Source organism: Sorex fumeus, unplaced genomic scaffold (assembly GCF_029834395.1).
Source record: "Sorex fumeus unplaced genomic scaffold, SorFum_2.1 ptg000126l, whole genome shotgun sequence".
Classification (NCBI taxonomy): domain Eukaryota; kingdom Metazoa; phylum Chordata; class Mammalia; order Eulipotyphla; family Soricidae; genus Sorex; species Sorex fumeus.
Genome location: NW_026606183.1, coordinates 5,334,277 through 5,350,478, shown reverse-complemented (window position 1 = coordinate 5,350,478; position 16,202 = coordinate 5,334,277). Strand labels below are relative to the sequence as shown.

General features: G+C 47.7%; 1 protein-coding gene across 1 annotated transcript in view; it reads left to right on the top strand.

The window, feature by feature from the left end:
* Window positions 1-5,081: 5,081 nt before the first annotated feature.
* The window catches only part of TPST1 (tyrosylprotein sulfotransferase 1), an 86,045-nt gene continuing 74,924 nt past the window's right edge, over window positions 5,082-16,202 (top strand). The window contains exon 1 of the mRNA XM_056137622.1: window positions 5,082-5,299. The gene's annotated coding sequence lies outside the window, so the exon portion shown is untranslated. The remainder of the gene's footprint in view (window positions 5,300-16,202) is intronic.

Sequence of the window (16,202 nt, the reverse complement as noted above, 5' to 3'; positions counted from 1 at the left end):
CTCGCATCTCACTCCATGGACAGGATGAAAATAGAACCTGGCATGATTCTTTTCCCCAGTTTTTCTTTACTTGAGGGCTTTCTCCTCCCTCCACCTCCCACCTCTGTTTCCATCTTGCCAGATCCTGGAAAGGAAATGCTGTGGAGGGAAATCTATGGCACTTCTGTCCTCCCAAATATCAGAGAAATGCTGACACACTCTCCCTCCATAACAGTGCTAAGGGCTGTGCTGCCCCAGGTTTTTCTCTAGCTTTCTGAGGGATATGGCCACAGAGGCTTTTTCCAGATGAATCTCACGTCCTCGCTTTTGACCAGATCTTCCTCTGAGGCAAAAGCTATATAAAGACTGACCTTGTGGGCTTTTCCTGAGGTGACTAATTCTCTTTTCTGAGAGAGCTGCCTGTGCTATTTGGAAAAAAAAATGGGGTGAGGGCAGAGTGATAGTACACCGGGTAGGGCATTTGCCTCACATGCAGTTAAGCTGGGTTCAATTCCCGGCATCCCATATGATCTCCTGAGCACTACCAGTAGTAATTCCTGAATGTAGAGCCATGAATAACCCCTGAGCGTCACCTGCTGTGGCTCAAAACCAAAACCAAAATGAACCAAAATGGGAATAGAAAAGACCAACAACAAAAAACCCTGAGTTCTTTGAATGGCCTATATACAGGTCATAGGGCAAAGTCCTCTGTTCTCTCAGGTGAAATCTGAATCTGGGCAGAGTGTTCTGAATATTCTTAAATTACACAGGCTTATTAAATGACACAGAACAGTATAAGAACAGTATAAGTGCCAAGTGAAAAGTGAGTTCTCCAGTAGATATTTCTCTTTAATAAAAAACTATATATATGTATATGTGTATATATATATATATATATATATATATATCACTGTAGCACTGTTTTCCCATTGTTCATTGATTTACTCGAGCAGGCACCAGTAACTCTCTATTGTGAGACTTGTTGTTACTGTTTTTGGCATATCCAATACACCATAGGGAGCTTGCCAGGCTCTGCCATACGGGCAGGATACTCTCAGTAGCTTGCCGGGCTCTCCGAGAGGGACGGAGGAACCCGATATGCTATGTGTATACTCCATACACACACACATATACATATATATGCTGGAGAGATAGTACAGAGGCTAAGGGTTTGCTCTCTGGCATCCCATACGGTCCTCCAAGCTCATCAGGAGCAATTCTTGAGTGCAGAACTAAGAATAACCTCTGTGCACTGCAGTGTGTGGCCCCAAGGCAAAAACAAATCTAGATTAATCCAAAATACAAAATTTCAAGGGCTGGAGCGATAGCACAGCGGGTAGGGCGTTCGCCTTACACGCGGCCAACATGGCCGACCCGAGTTCGATTCCTCCGCCCCTCTCGGAGAGCCCGGCAAGCTACGGAGAGTATTTGATATGCCAGACACAGTAACAACAAAGTCTCCAATGGAGACGTTACTGGGCCCGCTCGAGCAAATCGACGATCAACGGGAGGGCCTTTACTTTACTTTTACAAAATTTCAAAATTTCAACGGTAAAAATAAATCTCTTTCGGTCTTGCCCACATCCCTCAGTTCCCTCCCAGATACAATCACTGTTCCCAGTTTACTACTGTCCCTGGTGAGGATTATCTCTGAAAAATCACAAGCATGTGTGTCTTCATATTATTAAATTCAATAGGTCATGTAATATAATCTGTTTCTAACTTTGTTCTTTTCATTTAGGAGTCCATTATTTTGGCATCTTCTTTACATGAGTATTGGGTAGGGGGTAGACTTGGAAACCCGGAAAAGCTTGCTTCTGAAGTTGCCTTCCTGTCCTTCGCTTGTGACTGCAATCAGCAGACAGAGGCCCCTGGAGCTGTGCCCAGGGACACATCCTGCCAACCTCCCTGCCAGGTTTTCACTGAACAGCCTCCTACCCACTGGTCTTACTGAATCCCCCACATCTGGAATTTGTTCTCCTAAGTTAGTACATGAGACTCAAGTCACAGTCTCCCACCTGGCCACTTCCTCTTGCAGGTGTGGAAAGCATTTGCTGGGTTGAAGGTCAGCCCCAAGAGCTGCGTTTCTCATCTGGGGAGAGACGCTCGTAGGGACCATGCTTCCCACAGGAATGCCCTTGTAGTTATAATAGTGGCACCTGTATTTTTGTTTACTTTGGGTTTTGAACATGGGCTGAAGCCATAGCACAGAAGGTAGGGCATTTGCCTTGCATGCAGCCGACCCGGGTTCAATTCCTTTGCCCCTCTCGGAGAGCCCGGCTATCGGGCTACCTAGAGTATCCTGCCCTCAAGGCAAAGCCTGGCAAGCTACCCGTGATGTATTCGATATGCCAAAAACAATAACAACAAGTCTCACAATGGAGACGTTACTGGTGCCCGCTCGAGCAAATTGTTGAGCAATAGGAGGATAGTGCTACAGTGCTTGGGTTTTAACCAGCAGTGCAAGGGTTATGCTTGATTCAGTGCTCACTCCCGGTGGTGCTCAGGGGATCATGTGATATTGGAGAATGAACCTGGGCTTCCCACATACAAAGTGTATTGAGCTGTCTCTCTGGCCCAGGTCCAGTATCTTGTTTTTGTTTCTATGGGGTGGAGGAGCACCCATGAGGCTCAGGGGTTGCTCTGGCGCTCAGGAACCATGTGGGATCAGGGATGGAACTTGGGTATCCTGCAGATAAAGAATGCTCTGAGCTTTTGAGGCATCTCTCTGCCTCTGACTACAGTATTACTTAGGTCATGGTGAGGTCATTTTTTAAAAAATTTTTATTAGTGAAACACCATGAGGTACAGTTATAGACTTACAAATTTTTGTGCATGGGTTTCAGTTATACAATGATCGAGTATCCATCCCTCCACCAGTGCCCATTCTCCACCACCAATGATTCCAGTATCCCTCCCCACCCCACCCCCTCCATCCCACCCGGCCTCTGTGGCAGGGCATTCCCTTTTACTCTCTCTCTCTCCTTTTGGGTGCTGTGGTTTGCAAAAGAGGCATAGAGTGGCAATCATGTTCGGTCTATAGTCTACTTTCAGCATGCATCTCCCATCTTGGGAGGATCCTCCCAACACCCTTTACTTGGTGCTCCCTTCTCTATTTGAGTTGCCTTTTCCCCTAGCACGTGTGGCTGGCCTCCAAGCCATGGAGTGAAAGTGAAGTCATTTCTTGAAGAGGTCTGGAATGAAGGACATGGAATGAGACCTAGTCCCTTACCTTAAAAGACTGGCCTTCTAGTTATCTTGTTGAGTGCTGTCTCCTTCCTTCTCCTTCCCCCGATTTTCTGCCTGTGGACCTTGCTGATTTCCCTGTAATGTGCTTTGTAATGACAGCAATCTATTTTTGCCTGCCCAGTAACAGGTTTGCTTAAATCAGACCATCTTCTTCATTTAATTTAAATGTTTCAGAGAAAAATGCCATGGGTATCCGTTTTAATTTTCTCAGATCAAATTATTCAAGATTTTGCAACAGCATATAGAAGGAAGTACGGTTACACATCGGAGTTCTTCTTGAAGGGCTCTCAGAGGTTTATTATCTCATTTTATCTCAATTTTAAAAATAACTTATTTTTTGAGAGGCTGGGGATGTGGATATGGCTTACCCATATATCACATGCCTTGCATATATGGGGTTGATTCCTACCACCCCTCCCTCCTTCCCGACCCCTGTAACCCTAGCTTTATTAAAATATAAGTTACCATCTAATTCAGCTATTTAAAGTATTTAGTTCTTGTATATTCAAAGATTTATGCGACTGACACAATTTTATAACTTTCATCAGTCACCCCCCCAAAAAAAACTCCATACCCATAAAAAACCATTTCCTATTTCCCCCATCCCTTCAGCCCAAGGCTTCCATCAATGTACTGTAAATTTGCCAATTCTTACATTTCATATAAATGGATTAGATGATTTGTAGTATAGTTTCTTCAGTTCCTTTCAGATATTTTCAAGATTCATGAACAGTATAGCATATTTTAGAAGTTAATTTTTTTTGCAGGCTGAATAATATTTTATTGTATAGATATGCCTTATTCTCTTCAACCATTAATCAGTTCATCTACATGTCACCCTCCAAGTTTTATTAACTATTAATAATAATGCTCCTACATATGCTATGTTCAGATACTTTTTTGCTTTTTGGTTTGTTTTGTTTGGGGCCACACGCGGTGGTGTTCTTGGTTTATTCCTGATTCTGCATTCGGGGGTCACTTCTGGGGACCATATGTAGTGCCGGGATGAAACCTGGCTCCGCCGTGCAAGGCTAGCACCCGACACGCTGTACTACGTCTCCAGCCAGCAGATACAAATTTTTGTGTCTACTTGCTTGGACTTTACAGAAACTTCCTAGGGCATATGCCTTATTCTGCAGTCCTCATTGTAGAGATAACAAAGCTTCCAGGATGAACAGGATTTGTGTGAGTGCTAGTGCTGGAACCCAGGACCACCCTCCTTCTGAGCTACCTTCCCAGCAAACGGGCAAATATTGTAAAATAGAGTTCTTGTACATTCAGATTGCCGATCCCATGCTTTTTTCCCCTAACCTATTTAGCGCCGAAACAATTAGAGCCTGCTGGAACACAGAGGGCTAATTTTAAGTTGTGAAATTCCACTGACTCCCCTGAAATTTAAACAAGTCATTTCCACTCCTGTGCGGTAAGGAACATCCTGCGAATCTGTGTTTGCACTTGCTGTGTTTGCTCTCCACGGTGAGCTGAACGCTTCTGGGCCAGAGGGCCACGGAGTGGGCATTCCTGGGGATGTCTTATGGTTGCAGGCCACCCCCGTGGGGTCGAGGAGATCGCTACCGGCGCCGGCCAGCGCTCCAGCTCCGGCCACACCCGCACCTACAGGTGCCCTCCTGGCCGACCCCCCCTCCGCGGGCAGCGCGCAAACGCCCTCGCCGGAGCATCCCTGGCCGCCGCGACTTCGGGTCCGCTCCCGCCCCTCTGCTCCTCCCGGAGCCCGAACAGCGCCGAGCCCCGCCTCCGTCGGGGTGGCACGAATCAGAGAGCCCGACACATCAGCCGGGCCAGGCGCGAGAAGGCCAATCAGCGCGCGCCTATGATCCCCGGTGGCCCCGCAGCGGGGCGGGCGCTCCGGCGGCGGCAGCGGCGGCGGCGGCGGCGGGAGTCGCTGCTGAGCGGCCGCGGGGTCGGTCGCGTCCGCTCTGCTCCGCGGGGCCGGCGGCGCGTGGCGCCCGGCTGGGAAGGCGAGCGGGACGGTCCCCGCCCGGCGCGGTGGGAGGCGCGGGGGAGCCCAGGATGCTGGGGAGGCGGCGCGGCGGCTCCTCGCTCGTCCCAGGTAAGGCGGACTGCGCGCTCCGCTCGGGGCACGGTCCGGCCCGGCCGCCCGCTCGCTGGCCCCGCGTCCCCTCCTCGCCTTGAGCTCGGGCCCCGGGACCGCAGCGCCCGGGCTGGGCTGTCGCTGTCGCTGTTGCACCCGATCCCGTCCCGACCCCCCCCCCCCCCCCCCCCCCGAGATCGTGTTTTCGCGCCCGCTGCAGTTTCATCCTGGCGGTCGTGGGGGGCCGTCTGATGGATTTCAGCCGGGGGACGGGGAGGAGGAGGAGGCGACCCTTGCCTCTGGGGTCACGGTTCTGAACATCGCGGCCCAGCAACCGTTTGGTTCGGTGATCCAGAGCCACGGTGCGCTGGTCTTCCCTGTGGACCCCTGCGCCGTCATGAGTCAGAGTGGAGGGCAGCGGCACCGTCAGCCCGGATGCCCCCGAGAAGCGCGCGGCGCTGGGCAGGGCAGGGAAGGATGTCTGTCCCCCCAGTCCCCAGGCGCCTTGGCCAGTCTCGGACCATCTATCTATATTCCCCCCGCCCCGTTGGTGCTTGGTGATTTGGGAGTGGGGGCTAGGGTTTCAGGGTGCGGGGGAGAGTGTTGGACCACGTCCGACGGTGCTCAGGGCTCACTCCTGGAGGTGCTCAGGGGATCCTATGGGGTACCAGGGATTGAATTGGGGTTGGCGTGCAAGGCAAGTTCCTTAACCCCAGCCCTCTCTCTCCGGCCCCTCGCTGACTTTGTGTTCTAGCCACATCTTTTCTCTGGGGTTAACCTATTAAGATGATGTCTTATTTTTTTTCTCTCTGATTCGTTAACAAACACCAAGGAAAGGGGTTGTGTCTTATGTCATTGTATCTCGGGTTTATAAGTGCTGAAAATATTCATAGAAGATGCTTAGTCAACCAATAAAAGTTTTCAAAAGAGATGATTGCTGAGCTGAATGTGGACAGTGTAGAAAAGGAGAGAGAGATAGACGATCTTGAGAGATGTTCAGATGTGGGGCACAGCGAGGGGGTAGTCCATTTACCTTGCATGCAGTCACGCCCGTTCCATCCCAGCACCCTATATGGTCCCCTGAGCCCCGCCAGGAGTGATCCCTGAGGGCAGAGCCAGGAGTAACCCTGAGCACTGCAGGGTGTGGCCCCCAAACAAAAATATACAGGAGTGTGCCATATACCTTTGTAGAAGAACTGGGGTCTGGAATCACTGGAGAAGGAAGACATGGTCTGATGAGAGATGAAGCTGAAAGTGTTTGGAGAGACAGCTCATGAATGATCTGTATCTCCTACTGCAGTTTCATTCTTTTTTTTTTTTTTTTAGGCTTTTTGGGTCACACCTGAAGATGCACAGGGGCTACTCCTGGCTCTGCACTCAGGAGTTACTCCTGGCAGTGCTCAGGGGACCATATGGAATGCTGGGAATTGAACCCGGGTTGGCTTCGTGCAAGGCTAACCCCCTACCCGCTCTAGCCCCCTGCAGTTTCATTCTGATAGTAGTGGGAAACTACTATTTCAGCCAGGGAGTGGGGGTGAGGGATTGGGGGGAGTGGTGGTGGGTGTGTGGGGAATCATGCTAAGTCTAACTTGTTCCTATCTCAGGATTATGTCATTGTCCATGACATGCCTTTTGCCTCTGTCCCCACACTACTTTGACTGCCTAAATACCTCATGCCTTTGAGCTCTTTCTCCACAAACTTCTCTTTCTGCCCATAGCAACCTGTAGATTATATGTGCCTCTAATTTACTCAGCAAAAAGCCATTCACTCCTTCCTAACTTATATTTTGATCTATCAAGGTTACCTTTTTTTTTTACATGTCTTTTTTTTCTTTCTAGACTTTAAGGTTACAGTCTTAAAGATCCCACTTGTCGCAATGCCATTACAGATGCTAGGCTGCGCTCACACACGCGGTTGTGGTGCTTGCCAGGGCCTCCACATCTGGATATGATGCTTCCAGCACTTGGCCGTTGTTCTCAGCAGCGGCCGCTCTCTTTAGTTGTGGTGCTTGCACATGCACTTGTGGGAGTCACGGTCCTTTAGTTGTAGTGCTTGCCAGGGGTTGTTATGGCTGTAACACATGCTGGCCAGGGATCACTGTCCCGGCCACAGTGCTCCCACATCTTTAGTTGTGGTGTTTGCAGGGGTCAGATGCTTTAGTTGCGGTACTCTCAAAGACACTGAGATGTTAGAGACTGTGTACTCACCTTGCTGGGGTTCCAGACAGCAGTAGACTATGGGGACTGTTCATGCAGGTGACACCAGGGATTGAATTCATGGCATTATGTTTGCAAGACAGTTGTTTCACTGCTGAGCATCCCCTGGCCTCTTTAAGATCACACACACACACACACACACACACACACACACACACACATTTGGCTGTGCTCAGGGCTCCTCATGGCTTTGTGGTCTAAGGTCACTCTTGGAGGTGTTGGAGGTGCTTAGGGGACTGTATGGTGCTGAGGCTCAAGCCATGGTCTGCCTCATACAAGGTAAGAACATTAACCCTGGACTATCTCCCTAACCCTAAGATGGATTTGAATCCATGTCTACATCCCCTGATCTGGATGGAGCATTGTAATTAGATGCATTTTGAGGAGTTGCTCCTGATTCTTCTGGTAGCATTGTTTGAAAGGGCTCTAGAGAAGGATTAGAGTGATGTATGGGTTGTTACAGGGATCTAGGTGAAACATGATGAAGCCAGTGAGAGAACCTAATGTGTTTAAACTCAGCAAGAAGAGCTAGTCGGCGGGGGAGGGGGAGAGAGAGAGAGAGAACAGCAGGTGAGGCACTTGTCTTGCAAGTGACTGACCTGAGTTCGATCCCTGCTACCCAGTATGGTTCCCTGATCATCAACCCTCTTCTCCACCAAAAAAGAAAAAGAAAGAGAGAGAGAAAGAAAGGAAAAGAAAGAAAAAGGAAAGAACTGCTTAAGTGTGGAAGGTGAGGAGGCAGGAAAAATAAAAGATAACTTCTTGATATTTGACTAGGCTAATGGTGGCTCTATTCATCAGTTAGGAAATACAGGAAAAGGACCAGGTTTTGGAGGAAAGAGAAGGAATCCAGTTTTGGATCTATTGAGAATGAAGTGCCTGAGGTACTGCAGAGGGGATGGTTTGGCCTGAAAGTGCTGATATTATGGTCTGCAATAGGGGGGAAACCGGAGTCATGAAAAGTAGGTGAGATTTTCTAGTTTTCGACTGTGATTCTACTTGAAAACTATCTGGGGAGCTTTTAAAGGGTAAGGATGAGGGATCAAGGCATTAAAAACTGCTTTCCATGTAATGATGATACGCAGTTAGGACTGAGAACTGGGCTCAGAGCCAGATAAGGAAGTGATGGAACTCTGAGAAACAATAGCATCCAACATTTAAGAATCAGGAGAAATGTCACACTTTGTTGTAGTTACTTGCTTTTCTTGTACTTGGGACACGTAGCTGTTGAAATAATTTTCTTTAAAATATTTCACCCTGACCATGACTAGAAGCTCCTGGGGATCTGGAACCATGCCTGAAAGTAAACTACTGTTTTTGTCCACTACTCAAAGCTCTTCTAACACAAAGACTGTGAGTTTTTTTCTCACCTTAAGTGATTCTCCAATTCTGCGGTCACCATCTGGATGACCTTAACTAGCTAAGTTAGTGCCGACCCCAGAGTCGCAGGCCTCAGTTCCAGCCACCTTCCTTTAAATATGAGTTGGAGGTTTCAGCTTGTGATTTTTACTTTCAAGCAACTGACTATAAATTAAGATTCTGACAACCCCCTCCTCAGATTTGTTGGGAGGTCTCAGACAACTTTAAGAACGCCCTTACGCCGGAGAGATGGTAAGATGCCTTGTATGTGGCCGACCTGGGTTTGATCCCTGGCATTCCATATGGTCCCCCACGCACCGCCAGGAGTAATTCCTGAGTGCAGAACGAGGAGTAACCCCTGAACATCGCTGGGTGTGTCCCAAAAAGAAAAAAAAAACGCTCTTACCATTACCTCTCCATTATAAAGGTTAAAAATGAAGACTAGGGCTGGGAAAATGGCACAAAGGGCCGGAGCACAAGCCTTGTGTGTTCCCTGGCACTGCATGCTCACTTGCATACCTGCTCCCCCATCACGGCTTGGGGATCCCAAAAGAAGTTAATAAATAAATTAAAAACAAGGAACTGCCAGGCATTTGGGATGCATGGGGCAAACTGTGTGGCAACGGGCACTGAGCTTCCATTCCTTCTCGAGTTGCACCAACCTCCATGTGTTTACCAGTCTGAAAGATTTCTGAGTGATTTAGGCTTAAGAATTTTATGCAGTCAGTGTTACCTGGGGACACTCGATCTAGTCATTGGATAATGGTGATTGTTTTCAATTTACAGCCCCCTGTTTTTCCCCTAGGTCAGGGTCTAGTTGCTCTGGCAAGAGTCATTTTACTAGTATAAACTCCAGGAGGGCTGGAGCGATAGCACAGCGGGTAGGGCATTTGCCTTGCACGCAGCCAGCTCGGCTGACCAGAGTTCAATTCCTCCACCCCTCTTGGAGAGCCCCGCAAGCTACGGAGAGTATCTTGCCCGCACAGCAAAGCCTGGCAAGCTACCCATGACGTATTCAATGTGCTAAACACAGTAACAACAAGTCTCACGATGGAGATGCTACTGGGCCCGCTTGAGCAAATCTATGAAAAACTCCAGTAAGATTGAAAGAAATTGGGGCCGGAGCGATAAGACAGTGAGTAGGGCATTTGTCTTGCTTGCAGCTGACCCGGGTTTGATCCTTGTTATCTCATATGGTCCCCTGAGCACCATCAGAAGTAATTCCTGAGTGCAGAGCCAGGAGTAAGCCCTGAGCATCGCTGGGTGTGACCCAAAAAGAAAAAGAGATTGAAAGAAATTTATTATGAATCACAAAATCCCTCTCATTCCTATCAAGTAATTCAAGAGATTTAGATTCTTGTGTCAGGTATATAATTATGGTAAAAGGTAAGGTAAAGGCCCTCCCGTTGATCGTCGATTTGCTCGAGCGGGCCCAGTAACGTCTCCATTGGAGACTTTGTTGTTACTGTGTCTGGCATATCGAATACTCTCGGTAGCTTGCCGGGCTCTCCGAGAGGGGCGGAGTAATTATTATAATTATTATATTTGTTATTTATAGTAATTATCTCAGACTATCAAAACGCCTTATTTCTGTTCTTGTCACTGCCTTGCCTAGGATTTTTTATGTTTTAGAAACTTGATGTAATATTGGTTGAGTGACTCAGTTGGTAAATAAATCTGGTAAAGCACATCTTGAGTTCACAGTTTTGAAAACTGACCAACTGTGTTTTGGCTGCTTTACAGATAACTATTCATACTCAGTCTTCCTTGTTTCAGCCCCTCCCACCATGCACATGATCGTGATAAATTAGAGTAGATACCGATGAATGGAATTATGATTTAGCTTTAAAATCATTATGGTGGGGCTGGAGCGATAATACAGCGGGTGGGGTCCTTTCCTTGCACACGACCAACCAACCAACCAACCGTGGTTCAATTCCTGGCATCCCGCGTATTTCCCCCCTCCCCCCCAGCACCGCCAGCAGTAATTCCTGAGTGTGGAGCCAGGAGTCACCCCTGAGCATTGCTGGGTGTGGCTCCAGAAACCAAACAAACACAAAGGTTATGGTGTGATAGTATAGAGGTTCTTTCATAGAACTTTTGTTCATTCTAGCCAGAGGTACATAGTCTTTTTCAGATGGTTGAGGACCATATCTTTTTTGGGGGGTTGGGTCACATCCAGGAGTCCTTAGGGGCTATTCTCAGCTCTGTTTTCAGGCATTGCTTCTGCTGGTGCTGGGGGATTGTTGTACCTGCGATCAAACCTGACTTTCCCACATGCAAGGAATATTTTACATGTTCAGTCCATTGGACTATCTCTGGCTCAGTCATAGCCTTTTAAAACAAATAGCTCTGGTTATTTTAGGCATTTTTAACTAGGACAAACATTTCTAATAAAAAATCTTAGGAAGTGGTAGAACACGCTCTCTTTCTCTCTCTAACTCTCTCTAACTCTCTCTCTCTCTCCCTCTCTCTCTCTCTTTCTCTTTCTCTCGTTTCAGGCCACACAGGTATTGCTCAAGGGTTACTCCTGGCTCAGTGCTTAGGGATTGGGCCTGTCAGTACTCGGGGTCCATCCTTTACTGAACATCTAACCCTGATGTAAAGCGTTTGCTTCAGCCCATTGAGCTATTTCTCTGGCCCAGAACCATTTCACTTAAAGAGATTTTAAGAAACGATGAATATCCATTGTTACCTACCTGTAAGACTCTCATTGGCATTAATGAAAGGGAGGGGTAGAGGGGAGAAATCTGTAATTCCCAAATATTCAATTGCTGTTATAGAAAAGTCTGTCATCACTTATTTATTGACATCAGCACATTTTGTAACAGCATATTTCTTTTAGAGCTGAGATATAAACTGGATCTTGTTTTCTTACCGGTAGGGTGTTTGCCTTGCGTGCAGCCAGCCCGGCCGAGCCGGGTTCAATTCCTCCACCCCTCTCAGAGAGCCCTGTAAGCAACCAAGAGTATCTCACCCGCACGGCAAAGCCTGGCAAGCTCCCTGTGATGTATTCGATATGCCAAACACAGTAACAACAAGTCTCAAGATGGAGACGTTACTGGGCCCACTCGAGCAAATCGATGAACAGCGGGAGGACAGTGACAGTGACAAAGAGTGTTTTCTTACCATGTGGTCAGTAATTTCCCCCCCTTCCCTTCCCTTCTCTTTGTTGAGATGAACAGTGGCTGCACATGTCCTTGGTCGCGGTGCTCACCAGGGCCACACATCTGACTGTAGTGCTCGCCCTTGGGCTCACCCACCTTAGTTGCAAGTACTTGCAAACATCTGGCTGTGGTTTTCCAGAGCGTTTGCATTCTGTGGCAGTGCAGGGGTCCCAAACACCTGAAGCGTGGGGAGCACAGGTGGGCTGTGATGGAAACTGCATTCAAAGCCTCGTGCTTGTGAGATGAGTGCTTTTGTAACTGAGTCAGCCCTGGCCCGTACTGGTCCCAGGTAGAATTTTCAGTTGACTGCTGTTTAAGCATTTGAAATGTTTTGCATTTTATGGAGAATTCAGGGATTTTAGATGACCGTGGAAACCTTCGTTCCTCAAATTTCATGTTTCTCTGGGTACGCTTCTCCTGAGCTGGTTTAAAGATTGATTCTTTGCCTTTGATTTTCAAAAGTTAAATTTTTATATATCTTGGCATGGATTTTTTGGGGGGGGGTTTAATCTTTGGGGGAGTTCAGGAGTTAATGGCTCTGCACTCAGGAATTACCCCAGCTGGTGCTCAGGAAACCGTATGAGATGCCAGGGACGAAACCCGGGTCAGCTGTGTGCAAGACAAGCGCCCTACCTGCTGTACTAACTTCTGCAGCCCCTAATGGTGGCTACTTAAGATTTGTGTTATGATTCCATCGTCTAACTCATCTTGGTATTGGTTTCTGTTTAGTGCCTTTAACTTGTGGTTATCCTGGTTATTGTTTGGGTGTATCCTGGTCTTTTTAAAAAAATATTTTTTTAATTGAATCACAGTGAAATATTTAGTTACAAAGTTTCATGATTGACTTTAAGTCATATAATGTTCCAACACCCATCCCTTTACCAGCGTACTTTTCCCACCACCAACTCCTCCCCCTCCCCCTTTCCCTCCTGCTTCATTGGCAGGGACTTCCCTCCCACCCCCCTCCCGCCACCTCTCTTTCTCCCTTACCCCACCCCGCAATCTTCCAACCATTGCCTAGTCCTCCTGGCCCATTTTCCCTGGCCTTGGATATTAGTCTTCCTTCCTTCCTTCCTTCCTTCCTTCCTTCCTTCCTTCCTTCCTTCCTTCCCTCCCTCCCTCCCTCCCTCCCTCCTTCCTTCCTTCCTTCCTTCCCTCCCTCCCTCCCTCCCTCCCTCCCTCCTTCCTTCCTTCCTTCCTTGCTTCCTTCCTTCCTTCTTTCTTTCCATACATCCCACAAAAGGGATGCATTCATTCTATATCTGTCCTTTTCCTTCTGACTTATTTCGCTCTACCCTGATCATTTTTCATATTGTGTCAGGTGACTCAGGACCATGCTTGAATCTTCTACTTTAGTAGGCAGCCACCCAGAAAGTCTTAATGTGCAGGTCCTAGCCTGTGTATTTCACTAAAAACCTTATTCATCGCTGTATCACTGTATCACTGTCATCCTGTTGTTCATCGATTTCCTCGACCAGGCACCAGTAACGTCTCCTTTGTCCTAGCCCTGAGATTTTAGAAAGTGCCACATTCAAGGCTCTTTCAGGGTCAGGGGAATGAGACCCATCATTGTTACTGGGTTTTGGCATATTGAATATGCCACGGGGAGTTTGCCAGACTCTGCCGTGAGAGCAGGATACTCTTGGTAGCCTGCCGGGTTCTCCAAGAGTAAGAGCTAGATAATAAGACCCAGAGACTATAAAATCCAGTGCTTCCGGGAGCTGGGTATTGAAGATTTATTCAATCTTCAATTGGCTGTTGATGGGATAACAAGGCACCGGGGGCAGTTGGTGGGTGTAACACCTACCTACTGGAAGATGGGGGACCTGGGTGGAGGAGGCCCAGTCCCAATCCGAGCAGGCTTGGAGATCTCAGCCCCGGGTCCCGCATGCCTGGGTTCCTCTGCTGGTTCCTTCATATGTGAGGCTCGTCCAAACGTGTGGAGAGTGGTCTTAAGCATTGCTGTGGCTGGTCCTGGAGGTCTTTGGCTGCTCGGGTTCTGCTCGGGACGGGAAGGGAAACTCAACTCACCTCCCTTCAAGGGACCCCAGTGAGGATATATAGGGCATATACCATGCATTTATTAATTTAAAAAATAGAGTTTTTCTTCTCATGCATTTACCCAGCTAAAGTCTAATACTTTTTTACTGTATACTGTATACACAATTGTATATCCATTATCACAGTTAACTTTAGGACGTTTTCACACCCCACAAAGATACAGTATACCTGTTTCACTTGTCACTCACTTGTCACCTCCCTTTCTTAGGCAACCACTATTTTTTTTCTTTCTATTGATTTCCTTATTCTGTACATCTTATGTAAATTTAATCATACAATATGTCATATATTACTGGTGTTTTCCTTTTAACATGATGTTTTCAAGATATTGTAATGTGGAATGCTGTATCTTTTTTTTTTATTTTGAATGCTGTTCCGTTTTATGGCTAGATCACATCTTATACATTAATTGATGAATGTTTGAATTGTTTCCTTTTTCTGGCTTTTATGACTTGTACTCTTATGAGCATTTGTATACAAGTTTTTTGTTGTTGCTTTTTAGTGAAACAAGATAGGGCTTTTTGTTTTGAAACAAGGTAGTTTTTCTTGAATGAAGCTGACATAGAAAGCTGTGGGGGTGGGAGAAGGAAAGGGATTGTGTTAGTTCAAGAGAGAACAAGAGGGGCTGTAGCGATAGCACAGCACAGCACAGCGGCTAGGGCGTTTGCCTTGTACATGGCCGACCCAGGTTCGATTCCCAGCATCCCATATGGTCCCCCGAGCACTGCCAGGAGTAATTCCTGAGTGCATGAGTCAGCAGTAACCCCTGAGCATAGCTGGAGAGAGAGAGAGAGAGAGAGAGAGAGAGAGAGAGAGAGAGAGAGAGAGAGAGAGAGAGAGAGAGAGAGAAAGAGAGAGAGAACAGAAGTTTGGAAGAGCAAGGATACCAGCAAGCAAAGAGAGACCTGGGACTTTGCCTGGCTGGAGAGTAAGCCTGCATACAAGTTTTTATGTGGCCATATTTTCATTTCTCCCAGATATATACCTAGGAGTATAATTGTTGGGTCATATGGTAACTCTAACACTCTACGCCTAACGTTTGGAGGAACTGCAGAGCACTTTCCACAGTTACCACTCCATTCCAGCCTGCAGAGTGCCGGTGTTGCAGATTTCGCTCCTGCTTGCCAACCTGTTATTGCAAGGTTGGTGGAGAAGTAAAGAGACCAAGGCTGAGAGGAAAGCAAACTAAAGCCAGGTTTATTAGGGACGCTCCCTCGGCCCCCTGCACAGGCAGCCCACACCCCCCTAGCTGGAGGGGCAGCGATGGGCACAACTTCCAGAGCCTGGCACACACCACAGGACCCCCCCCCCCCCCGAAGTCTACAGGAGATGCTGCAGGAGAATCGAGAGGGGCAGGAACCCCCTCCCCTCCCCCGTCTCTGGCTGTCCAGCTCTTTGCAGCTCTCCCAGGAGCTGTGGCGGTATCCCTGCCATCCTGCCCAGCGCCCCAAGCCCTCAGCTTTCCTGCCTGTTCCCCATGCGCTGGTCAACCTATCCAAGCTGCACCCCTGTGAGAAGTGTGGTGCCAACACACACACACACACACACACACACACACACACACACACACACACATTTTTAGATACCCAGAGGTGAAATTGCTAGATCATGTGTAGCTCTCTTTAACTTGTTTTGGTTTGCTTCGGTTTGGGACCACACTATGCAATGCTCAGAGGTTCCTCCTGTCTCTGTACTCAGGAATCAGTCCTAACAGGCATCAGGGGTCGGTCCATATGGAATATTCGGGACCAAACCCACGTTGGTTGCATGCACAGAACATGCCCTACGTGCTATACTATCGCCAAAGCCCTATTGTTATCTTCTTAAGGATGTTCCATACTATGCTTCAAAATAGCCAGACCAATTTACATTCCCACCTGCAGATTACAGTAGATTCTTTTTTCTCCACACCTCCCCAACACTTACAATTGTTGCTCCATTTGAGGTAAGCCATTCTCAGGGACTGAAGTGCTCTCTCATTTCATTTGCAATCTCTTTTTCATTTGTAACCAGTATCTTCCATCTGTTTGAATACCTTTGAAAAATTATTCAAATCTCCTCACTTGGGTTTCTGTTTTGCTGTCAAGTATGAATAGTAACCTTGCCTGTAAACGTTC